The 13,573-nt window shown below is 32.6% G+C and overlaps 1 pseudogene; it reads left to right on the forward strand.

Annotated features, from left to right (window-relative positions):
* The window catches only part of LOC110792104 (40S ribosomal protein S5-like), a 31,649-nt pseudogene extending 18,327 nt beyond the window's left edge, over window positions 1-13,322 (forward strand).
* Window positions 13,323-13,573: the final 251 nt, after the last annotated feature.

Consider the following 13,573-nt stretch of genomic DNA (forward strand, 5'->3'; position numbering starts at 1 on the left):
TATCTTATCAGAACTTATCTTATCAGAACTTATCTGATTAACTGCACTTATCTGAACTTATGTTTCCTGAAATAAGGTGAATAGAACAGATCATACGTTTAACCTAGTATAAGAATTATATGTTTCAATTTTGAGGTTTCGGGTTCAATTTCTGGTAAGGGGATTTCGCGAGATAGTCGAGAACGTTTGTCCTTCACCCCCTCCCCCTTCCCGCCACACTTAGGCTGCTTTCTATTCAACGTATCTGGCCTGACCTTTGAAACTTATCTAAACTTATTTGAATTGTTCAAACCTTATTGGACCTTATTGAAACTTATTATTATTATTATTATTATTATTATTATTATTATTATTATTATTATTATTATTATTATTATTATTATTATTATTATTATGGAAAAACACTAAAACGTTACAAGCTTAACAAGCTACAAAGATCAAGTGAACTTATTATCATTATTATTATTGAAATTTCTTCTTCTTATTATTATTATTACTAGACTTTAGCCCGTGCGATGCACGGTTTCTATTAAATTGTCACGTTAAAATAAAACTCCTACATATATTGACTGCAATATTTATATATTAGATTAAATTAATTTTTTTTTATTTTGGATTGAATTTCATTTTAGATTTTTTTTTTAATTATTATAGTGTTTGATTTTGGATGAAATTGTATATAAGAAATATTAATAATTATTTAATAAAAATATTTACGTGACATTCGACTTTTTAATTCATAAATAATTTTGAAGTCTTATTTTTCATTGGCTGAAACCATTAGATTTCCTACGTGGCGCTCTAATATTGGATTAATGTTTGATTTTGGATTGAATTTTATTTTAGATTAGTGTTTGATTTTGGATGAATTTTATTTTAGATTTATTTTTTAATTATTAGAGCGTTTGATTTTGGATGGAATTGTATATATTAGTAATTAATAAATTAATTTAAATATCTACGTGGCACCTAATTAATTATCTACGTGGCACTCTATTTTTTTAATTCATAAATAAAGTAGAATTCTTATTTTTTATTGGCCGAAACCATTAGTAATCCTAGGTGGCGCTCTAATAGTTCAGCAAATATGCCTCCTTTATATATGTATATTATATTATTATTATTATTATTATTATTATTATTATTATTATTATTAGTATAATGTGTAAACTTTTTATTCTTTTTATTTTTATTATTATTTTTTGTTTATTATAATAATAACAAATAATAATAAATAATATAAATAAAAATAAAAATAAAAATAAGTTTTTTGTACTCTGAGTGACTTTGTTAGAATTTTACTTTATAATAATAAAAAAAATAAGAAATAAGAAATAATAATAAAAATAACAATGAGAAATAAGAAATAATAATAATAAATAAAATATTGAAACAGGTTCGTGTTGAACGGGTCCAGGTTTAAATGGGTTCGGGTTTTAAACGGGTCCAGGTTGAAATGGGTTTGGGTTAAAACGAGTCCGAGTTAAGCGCGTTCAAGTTGTAACAGGTCCGGGTTGAAACGGGTTCAGGTTAAAACGAGTTATGGTTAAACGAGTTCGAGTTAAAATGGATTCAGGTTTTTAATGCTCTGGTTCATATGGAATGGGGTTGTGTTATGTTGGATCCGGATGGATCATAATCATCATATATAAACGGTTTAAACTTATCGGAACTTATATGAACTCTGAACTTATCTAAACGTATTGGAACTGGAACCTTTTATGGTGAACAAAATGCCCCATTAGGTCGGTCTTGTTCTCTTAATCTTATAGGACCTTAATTTCAGGTCAAATAAGTTCAGATAACTTCCTATATAAGTTCATATAAGTTTCTATAAGTTAAATACGGTCCTATAAGTTCCAATAAGGTCCTATAAGGTCCAATAAGTTCATATAAGTTCCAATAAGGTTTTATTGGTTCTAACAAGATCCTATAAAATTTAACTAATAAAATATGTAATATTATGATTATTTGCGTTGTTATATTAAATAAATCATAATATCACTACAAGAATTTGTATCTTTAACGACAACCTAATTCCGACGGGTCAAAAATCCCGTCGCAAAAGCCTTTTGCGACGGGGCTAACAACCAAACAATGACGGGAATAACCGTCGCAAATGTATTTTACGACGGGTTTACGACGGATTTACGACGGGATTTTCTATTAACGACGGCCTCCTTTTATGACGGGTTCGCGACAGGAAATCCCGTCGTTAATCAACGATTATTGGCCTTTCGCGACGGGATTTCCCGTCGTTAATAGTACAATTTCTTGTAGTGTATGTTATTATATTAAAATAATTTGTGGTTAATAATTATCAATGATATGCAAGTATTAATTAATATGTTATTAATTATTATCAATACAATTATTAATGAACACTTTAAAATTACGTGTGCATCACAAATCAATGGGTGATCTTTTTGGTGAGACATACAACAATTATTATCAACATGTACTTATTAGTAATCATAACGTTACTATACGTGTGAGTTGTGAAATACTCGTAGGGAATATCAAAGGGTATGTTATTTTTTGTCCGTGATAAAGTTCTGTTACATTACGGAGTATAAAGAGGTTCATTAAAGAGTTAACCACGAATATTTTTTACAAACCGATCGAATTCGTACTTGTTGGATTTTATAAAGTTTGGATAACTATTACTGGGTAATAAATTATATTATTAAGAATAACATGAAAACATAATTATTAATATAAGAACTAAATAATAATTATTTTTTTAATTTATGTTTATTAATATTTGCAATCAATTATTATCAACATTCTTATGGTACGTTAAACGTTTAGTAATGATCTAATATACTTTAAGTGAAGTCTAATAAGGCCGGTTTAACAAGGTCCTATGAGATCTTATATATAAGGTCCTAAAAGGTTAAACAATGTCTTATAAAGTCCTATAGATCCAGATAAATTCAGTCAGTGGTGAAGAAAAATTGAAAAATTGAAAAATTGAAAAAAAGTAACTTATAACTGATAGCTAAGAGGTCTATTATAATCTAGAACTGGTCTCTTAGGTGTACTTAAAAAACCAGCCCTATAACTGTAACTATGGGATAAGCCTAAGAGACCAGGATTTAGAAACAACCGGTCACTTAGAGTTTTGAATAGCAATCCATACCCAAATTCAATTCAATCAAAGAGATCAGTTTTTAATATCTGTTCTATTAAATTAAGTTATTCTTTTCACCACGCACCTGAGACCCGTACGTAGAGAAAAATTGTGATAATTTTATAGGTATTTGATGGTAATATGAATATTTACTAAGTTTACGACGATATTTTTTTTTTATAATATATATTGGTGTTGTGGAAGATCACCAGACACAACACTCTAAAAATCGAATAATTGAAATAATTTTGTACGAATTTTATTGTAATATGAATATTTACTAATTTTAGGACAATATATTTTTTTTTAGTATATATTGTGTAATGTAGAAAATCACCATACACAACCCTCTAAAAATCTTGGATACGCCACTGCCGACACCTCGAGAAAAAAATATGACTCCGCCACTGAATTCAATTCAGATACCTTCAGATAATTTAAAATTTTGTAAATTTAAATAAGTTCAGGTCAAATGATATAAAATCCTATAAATTAAAGGAAAATTTGTAATTATTAATCCAACCTTTGCCTGGTTTTCTTTAATTAAGCCTACCTATGCGATATTTCTAAATAATCCAACCTTTATGACCAACTACTATTGTTAAGCCTGGATGACCGGTTACCTGCTACAAAGTCAACGTTAAAAACGTTGACAACCTAAAGTTGGTTTCCCTCCTAAAATATTGGACACGTCTTCATTACTTGCCACCTAAACAAGGATTTCATTTTTTTCTTCAAAAAACCCTTAACCCTTCTCTTCTCTGTACCGTGTTTCAATTCCTCTCTCCTCCATTACTACTGCTTCAACCGCAATTGTACCGGTTCATGACATCATCAGCGATTTTCTTGTGGAAATAGGTGACTTCATCCACACTCATTCAAATTTCGTCTCCAGAATCGTACAATTGAAGGTGAACTTACGAACCCTAGCGTTTTTGTTCCTTTTTTGGTAAATTTTGAATTTTGGGCTTCCTTGATGGTCAGTTCGTAAAAACCCTAGATGTTGCAATAATATAGTTTTTTTTTATGTTGTAGGATGTTGGTTATTGTGGTATTGTTGAAAATTTAGGGAAAAAAACCTTGAATTTGAAGAAGATCCAGATCCAACAGGCAATTGCTTTACCCCAGCCATAACAATTGTTGATTATTTTTTATGAACTTTGAATGGAGAGGTATGAGAGATCAACAATGGTGGAGAAGAGAAATAATAGAAAGGAGTGCAGAGATGAAGCAGAAAATCGCAGAGGAGAGAGGAACGAAAATTAAAACAGCAAATAAAGAAAAGGAGGGGGGAAAATAAAAAAATTATAACTGCTTAATTAAAGAAAATCGGATAAAAATTGGATTAATAATTACAAATTTTCCTAAATTAAAAAGAATACGCCCCTTAAAAATTTAATCCGCTAATTGGAATGGATTTAATAATGCTTTACCAATGCTTCAGAGTTCAGATAGCTATACGTACCATGCATGTACTTGACTTAATAATTTATACTCCGTTTTAAAAAAATGATTACTATTCGTTGTCGGTGTCTGTTGTGATAATGATAAGTCGATAAGATAAACAAAGTACGTAACATAGTCGTATGTAAATACTAAATACGAAGTAGAACTCAACAACATAGGTTCGTGCACATGAAACAACAGACCGCATTACTCGATGCATGTGAGTTGTGGCCTGTTTGCTAAGTTATTGATGTTGCTCCTATCATGTTCACTTACTTAGCTCATCCGTTATTGCAATTATGTCGCACTCAATAGTCAATATGCATGGTTGACTACTAAATTAATGAATAATTAAGGGCTAGAAGCATTGATTGATCTTTAAAAACTTTAGATGCAATTTTTTTTTTTTTGTCAAAAGATTCATTATAAAACTACGGAGGGCATGCCACCACCATCTCGCATTATTTGAACAACGTGACTAAGAAATTAATAGGTACAAAACTTATCTTCAAGCTTTCGAGACAATCCCTGTTAGAACTTACCTGCTTGTTACTCCCTTCGTCCTGGAATACTTGACCTGTTTTCCTTATCGGGACGTCCCTTAATACTTGACCTGTTTTTTAAAATGGAAATATTCTAACAATATTATATTATTTCTTACTCCACCCCTATTAACCCACCTACCCCCTACTCCATACAAAAAATAATTAAAAATTCAACCCCTACTCTCCCCCAACCCCACCTCTTAACCCACCTCCCACTAACTACATTAAAATAATACCCAACTATCAACTACTACCTATTAAATTAAATAAGTCAATTCAAGTCTCTTAAACTCTGTGCCGGTCAAACCGGGTCGAGTATTCCGGGACGGAGGGAGTATCAACAACAACGTTGACAACACCAACCAGCAAATGCGGTCTCCCTTTGGAAAAAGGAAGTGACTGAGGAAATCAAGGAAACTGAAAACGTATAGATAGAAGAAGCATAACGAATAAGCCGGAGGAGCCTGCTGATGGAATACGCTGCGAGATGGAGCCACTTTCAACCCTAAATTGCCATGACGATTGAAGCAATTTGAATATGCGATGTGGGTCGAGGATAATGTCCTTTAATGAGATCATGATCTATTATTGAATCTCATCTATGTGGTATATCATTTATTCTTTTTGATTTTCTAATTAATGAGAATTGGAAATAAGTTTAGAGTTTTGAGAGGGGGTTGGAGGACCGGTAACTAGTTGTAGTAGGCCTTGTTTGATAAGTGGCTAATTAACTTGATTTTTCTTTGGAAAAATTGATATTATCGGTCCCAATTATGGCCATTTACTTTTAAAGGTCACAATTTTTTATTAATTATCTCGGAATTGTCCTGACTATAAAGTTAAGTTTGGCAAGTGGTTTAATCGATTAGGTTATAAGGTCTTGGCCTAATAGTTGAAATTGAGAATTTATGTACAATAGGTATCAGTTTCGAATTCTCCGCCCCCTTTTGTAATTAGTAAGGCGCTTATGGCTCATTTAAAAAAAAAAAAAAAATCCCCTCTTTTAAGACAAATTAAATAAAAAGAGTGTTTTCCCTCAAAAAAAAAAAAATAAATAAATAAAAAGAGTGTTTGGAGTAACTTTTAGAGCTTTGGTTACAATAGTCGTTAATAATATCCAACAACCGATTTTCCAAAGAGCTCTTACATGGTAGTGTACGGCTAAGTTGTATCAGCTGGCTGCTCAACCAATAAAAGTTACTCCCTCTGTCCTTTTTATTTTAAAATGTTTAGTATCATGCACGCATTTTAATAAATAACTAATTTTTGGGTTCGGGTGATGCCCCGGGTTACTACATTAATGACATTCACATTTACTTATATATTTTTTTTTGCAATGATAACATGAACATATGTAATAGCTTAATGGTAAAGGTTTTATTGTTTAAACGAAAGGTCAAGAGTTCAAACTTTATCCAAACCATGTTTGATCATTTTTTTAATATATATGAAGATTATATGGAGCAAACCACCCATAAAAAGAGCGTCATGTATCACATAAACTTTCTTTTAAACGCCTTTTAATATATAGTATAGATTAATGTGAAATTATTTAAACAATGCAAATTAATTACGTTTATTAATAAAAAAAAATTAATTTTATCTAAATTTTAACATTGAAAATGTAAGAGAGATTTAATGTGAAATAGAAAAGTGTGAGATATTTAATGCTTTAATAAATTTGATTGATTGAAATAACCACGTGACACCCAAAACGGAATATGTACAAAATAAAAAGGGAAGAAAGGAGTATCCTCTAGTCGCTACCGCAAGCGAACGGGTGTTAACACGTTAATACGTACTCCGTGAAGAAAAGGAAGTTAAACCAACTCAACAAAAGGTCTTGCACGCACCCGATGTACAATAAATTTATTGTACATCATATCGGTATAACTTTTACCCTATGGTAACTTTAACATGTTTTTATTAACTTTTACGTAGTATATTATTGAAAAGAATTTGATGGATAGCATTTCAAAGAGTTACGGAATTATATTTAAACATTATTGGTGATTTTAAAGGGATATTTTTTATGAAAAAGAAAAAAATATATCACTAAAAAGTACGAACTACATAACTTTTACATTATATCGGCTAACTTAGCATTTTAAGTTAACTTTATCTCCGCCTTACAATATTTATTGCCTGAAGTCTTGTATGTGACTGGGCACACCATCATTTGATAATCTTACGCATACCCATTACATGGACTAATTTCTCATTCTTCCCTTAATTTGAACCCAACAAAGCTCATTCATGGGATGTCATAAGGCTGATCAAGGCTTCATGCTCGTTTACTCCGTATTCCAATTCCTTCCCTTGCGTTTTTCCACTTTGCGTAACCTCTGTACCTCGCCTCAACTTAAGTTCTTTAATAAAATAAATTAGTACCCTTTAATAGAGTGATAGGCAACTCCTATTATGGAACAATATGGTTATTTAATATTATGCTTGTTAATCCAAAAAAATATGATTAAAGATCGGTTTCGGTCTTCAAGAATTTATAACACTTAGGCGTCGGTTGGTACAAGCACCGTACAACAGAGGAAAAGGGATATACTTGTATAAAAAAAAGTAATTCTAACCTAAAAGAATAGTAACCCATAGTAGAATAAATTAGTATCTCTTTTTTATGATATACTTTTTCTGAGTTATTTAACTTTTCGGAAAAAATATGACTATGTATTTGCTTAATTTGATTTCGTATGATAAGTAACTCATTTAAAAAAAAAATTAGTAACCTCAAATAGTCAAATGTATGTGATAAATAATCCCTTATGAAAAATAACTCTTTAGTATGTACTCCATCTATTTCGAAATAATGAGGATAATACCTTTTCACGCTTGTCAATGTGAATGTTAGGACATTAATATTTCTAATTTTATATTCTTTAAAATTATAAGAGCATCAATTATAAGGGTCACTTTTATTTACCCACTCTTAATCTCTCTCTTCATCCACCTCATCACCCTCTCTTAATAAGAGTTACCTATCAAAAAATCCAAGAAATAACTATCTCTTAGTTACTCTCTCTTAAACACCTTTTACATGTATTTATTTTTATTTTTTGTAACAAAAATGTCAAAAAATTGTATAATATTCCCACAATCACCCACCTCACCCCACTCTTATTTCTAAGAGTTACCTCTTATTTAGAGGATGTCTTAATCAACCTCTAAATAAGAGGTAGCTAAGAGTTAGCTCTTTTTTATTAAGAGCTAACTCTTAAAATTTCTCTCTCTTTAAGAGTGGGCTAAGAGTCTACTATAATTGATGCTCTAAAAAGTTGATATTCCGAAAGTACGTATTGAGACGAATCAAACAAAATCTCACACGACTATATTTTTTCTTACCCATAAATCACAAATGATAGTCAAATTGACATTTGTGAATATTGTCAAAGGTCAAAGTGTTCCTATTACCCCCTCCGTCTCCGAATACTCGAAACAGTTTGACCGGCTTAGAGTTTAATGTATTGTTTAGTATTTAATTAGATGGTAGTTGGTAGTAAGGAATTTTTTTTAATATAGTGATGAGTTAAAAAGTGATACCGCAAGTGCACGGTTTCTGTTGTTAGCAGATACATAGAAAATACGGGTCGGTCACACAGGGAGACAAGTTCTATTAGTTTTTGCCTAGTTAAATAAACTATTTCAGTAAACGAAAGTTGATTTTGAATATTATTAACTAATGAAGCTAAAGCAATAATGTAAATGTGAATTTATCAATGAATTAAAAGGTCTAGAGCGTCTGTTTGGTTCACCATGCTTATACCAATCCAAGAACACCAATCAATTCGGAAATGAATAAACTAAGCCGAGTAATTAAAGTACATGCTAATCCTACGGTCGGTCTTAACACTTTCAATTCAACATATGCAGTACGATCGCTAACATAATCAGAATTGCCAATAGTACTAAGCCTCTAAAAATACGATCTTTCGATTCTATTCCTATTAGCTAGATATTCAATCCATGAAAATGGCCAATAACATGAATCAACAATTCAAACAAATCAATTGGAATTACTCAAGCATAATCTAGAAATTTGCAAACTTTAATGCATAACAATCATAGTATAAACATGGTTTCCCTTACTTAGCCCTAGAAAATGACTACTCGCTCATAATTGAATTAACAAACATGACAGAAATAATACGCATGAATTTCATAATCAAAGGAAAAATTAAACTAAGGAACGAAAACAATAATAATAAATTAAAGCAAAAACAATTCTTGAATTACCTCTAGATTGATTAATTGAAAATTGAAAAAATCTAGGCTTCAACAATGGAAAAGAAAGAAAACTAGATGACGTGAAAAAGAAGAGTTCTAAGGGAATAAAAACATTCGGAAAAAAATGCATGAGGGAAATAAATTAATTCCCTTGAAGTATTTATATGCTTCCTAAATTCTAAACAAAATAGGAAATAATAATAATTACATAAATTATCATTTAATTGAACGATCACGAGAACGAATGCAACGAATCCACGCGGAAATCAGATAGGCGCAGAAACCAGCGGGCCCGCTGGTGGGTCGTTGGTTTTCGCGCCCAAGGGGAAGAGCCATGCCAGCGTTGTGGGCCGTGGGCGAATCGGATTGTCGAGCCACCTTATTTATATCATAACTCTTGTTTTACAATGCCTATAGGGACGTGTGACCTGTCGTTGGAAAGCTCTTGAAGCCTGTTTTCTAGCCCAATCAATATCGTCTCATTTCGACATGTTGAACTTGAGATATCATCAAAAGAGTGAAAGCTTGTCCGTTTTGATGCTTAGAAAAATAGTGTTTAGCTTCGTTGTTGACTCAAAATTATTCCTAGAGACATGTAATGATCCTCGAGTCAACATCCCATCCGTTCATCATCCAAATCAACTCATAACACTCCGAAAGCATCCAAATAACCGTAAAATCGCCTGAAACATCAAAGAAAACACAAACGGTGCGTAATAGAGTACGACAATGATAACTTATGCAAATGTGATCATAAATGCAACTAAAATGATATAAATGCCTAATAATGCAACCTAAATGTGCCTAAAATACCCTATACAAATATGACTCATCAAATTCCCCCAAGCTAGACTGTTGCTTGTCCCCAAGAAACACTAAACCAAAGATAGAGAAACAAGACGCACATGACTTTCATAAAACCATGGTAAGAATAAACCAACTCTCGAGCAAACAATAAAACGAAGTTATTGAGACAGAAATTGAGCTCGGATACAAATAGAACCACAAAGCATCATGATCCACAATCGAAACAACCAAGCTTAGCCATAAACTATTCTCAATCAAGCTAGTCGTCGCCGCATACTTTGTAGAATATAAATATATGATGCAACATGGGGTAAGATGACAATAGCAAGAAACAATTTTCACTTAATCACAAAACAAACATGCCGATCAAGAGGTCTTTATAATAAGCTTGTAATGGGGCTAGGTAAAAAGAAAAGGTAGGGTATAATTTGGGAAAAAGTGTGAGTAAGGTCCAACTTGGGGAGCAAAGGTGAACTATATGCGTCTGCGTGATAATGCCGAAAATCCAACTCCATCGAACCATGAAACCCGAACAATCAACCAAGTTATAACCAAGGGGAAAAACATAATATAATGTCAATGATCTTTCTTCAATCCCCTTTCCTTGCCTTCAAACTATATACAAAACCGAAAACGTATTTTTGATTTTTACTTGATTTTTCTCTTTTTTTTTTCTCTTTTTTTCTATTTTTTTTTTCTATTTTTTTCTACTTTTTTTCTAATTTGAGATGAAATAAATTGATGTAAACGAAAGTACAAAAATAAATCGGTTTTTTCATGAAATGCCCCCGAGGTTTGCAAAAATGCACCAAATACCCTCGCGTCTTTTGAATCACATAATATACCCCTATTTTTCCATACTGTTCATGAAATGCACTTGGAGTTAACAGACGTTAGTCCTCCGTTAGCTGCATTTTACCATTTTACCCTTAATACATGTTATTCGACGTAAATTCAAAAAAAAAATCTCAAACTTATTCTCTTTCTCTCTCCTCTCCCTTGTTCTTCCTCCTGCTCTCTAGTCGCCGGCGGCGGTCGATAACTCTCTGGTCGTCGACGGAGGTCGATCTTCGATCACTGGTCGCCGGCGATCCTAACTCACGATTTTGAAGTATTACGGTTCGATGGCCATCAAATTGCAAAAGGTCGCCGGATTTTTTTGTGCGTTCTTCGGCGTTTTGATCGAAGGATTGATCAGATTTTGATCGGAGGGTAGTCGGTGGTTTGGTTGCGATTCTTGGGTTTGTTGTTTGGAGCAAGACATCCCATTCCTCATTCGGCAATTTACCTCGGAACTGTTTGAGGCAGAGGACGTTATCTTCAATCCCAGGTATAATTTTATGTTTTCTTGGGATGAAAATCAAACTAATTTGTTTTTTATAGCATGAATTAGCATAACTGTATAGAGAATTGTGGTTTCAAATAAATTCGTTTTATTTATTTATTGAATTGTAAAGACAAAAAAACCCGGATCGCACCGGAATTGAATAGTTTATGAATCACGAGAAATTGAACTGTAAATAATGAAAACAAATAAAATCGTAATTGAATTTTGAAAAAATATAATTGTTTGTTTGAATTTGGTTAAGTTTACCATCTAATCCCTTGAATCAGCCATATGACCATATCCATGACAGTATAAGGTTTACATGTTTTAGGTGGGATCGGAAGGCAGAGGGAGAAGAAGACTAAAATAAAAGATTTTGAGGGGAAGAAATCGCCTTATGAGATTTTTAGCGCATGAAGGAACAATGAGCTCGTCGGAAAATTCAAGTCTAGATTGGTAATATCTCTTGTCTATCTATGTATAGTTTTTCATAATTTCATAGATTTTGTGGTGGTGTTCTCTGGTAGAGTGTTATTGTGTATGTGTATGTATGCTGCTGCAACATTTTGGACTTGTTTTTGGTATTGTTTGAGACTCCAATTTGTGCAATTTTATAGCTGAATGTGGATGGATGGAACTTATACATGTATGATTGTCTTCACAACAGCAAGATAAAAACTGCCCTTCCAAAAAAAGAAAAAGAAAAGTCCAGTCATATACAGTTGTCTTATTATAGATTTATAGGCATTTGATATGTAGGTTCATGACATGGCTTTGGCTTTGGCTGATTACATTGGAGTGACTGATGTTAAGCACGCCACATATGTGCCTCACAATGCTGGAAGTTATCAAATGAAGCGTTTTAGGAAGGCTCGGTGCCCTATTGTTGAGAGGTTGACCAACTCTCTTATGATGCACGGACGCAACAATGGAAAGAAGCTTATGGCTGTTCGCATTGTGAAGCATGCCATGGAAATTATCCACCTTTTGACTAACTTGAACCCCATCCAAGTTGTTGTTGATGCCATCATCAACAGGTACCCAAAACCCTTCCCCTTTGGTGTCTTCTTTATGTTCTTTCCGTTGAGGCTTTGCACCTAATTATCATGTATAGAACGAGGAAAGAAATGATAGGTATTGGTTCACAAGTTCGCAATACAAATGCATTTTTGCAACACTAATGTTTTCTTGAACCATATTGTGTGATGCAGTGGACCAAGAGAAGATGCTACCAGAATTGGTTCTGTTGGTGCTGTGAGGCGTCAAGCTGTTGATATCTCACCATTTAGGCGTGTTAATCAGGCAATCTATCTTCTGACAACTGGAGCTCGTGAGAGTGATTTCAGGAACATTAAGACCATTGTCGAGTGCCTAGCTTGCTGATGAACTCATTAATGCTGCCAAGGGTTCATCCAACAATTCACTCTTCTTGTAACCACCATTTATGAGTTGTTACATGATTTCATGTGTAGCTTATCTGCTTGATTTAATAATACTTTTAAGAACCAACAATATACATTTGATGATGTGTAGGCTGGCTATTTAATTTTTGATATGCTCATGATTTGATTGTTAAAAACTTAAAATGTACACGGGTGGTACATATTTTGGTCATGGTTTGAAGAACTTTAATTGTCACAGAGATAACTACGGAGTATGATTCTTAAAATGTACATATTGCCTTCATTGTTTGAAAGATGTCCAGAGCCACACTGTGGTCACCAAATGCGTATGTTGCTGAGTATTTTTTTAATTTTTATTTATGATTTGCAGTTATGCTATCAAGAAGAAAGCTGAGATTGAAAGAGTTGCCAAGGCCAATCGTTGAGTTAGGGATTATGTTGAGCTTAAGTTTTTTGTCACTTGTTTCTTGAATTTTGGATTATATGGATTTCCTATAAGAATCAAAGTTGTTCTAGATTTTCTATAAGCAGCAAGAACATATCGGCTATATTTTGATCCCTAGGCTTAATAAAAGTAGCCGTTAGATTCAAATTCTTCCGTTTAAAGCAATTTGGGTATTTGGTGCAACTTTGTTTACAAATAGGTGTATGTTGTGCAATAAGTTTAAAAATAGGG

This window comes from Spinacia oleracea, chromosome 6 (genome assembly GCF_020520425.1).
Source record: "Spinacia oleracea cultivar Varoflay chromosome 6, BTI_SOV_V1, whole genome shotgun sequence".
NCBI lineage: Eukaryota > Viridiplantae > Streptophyta > Magnoliopsida > Caryophyllales > Amaranthaceae > Spinacia > Spinacia oleracea.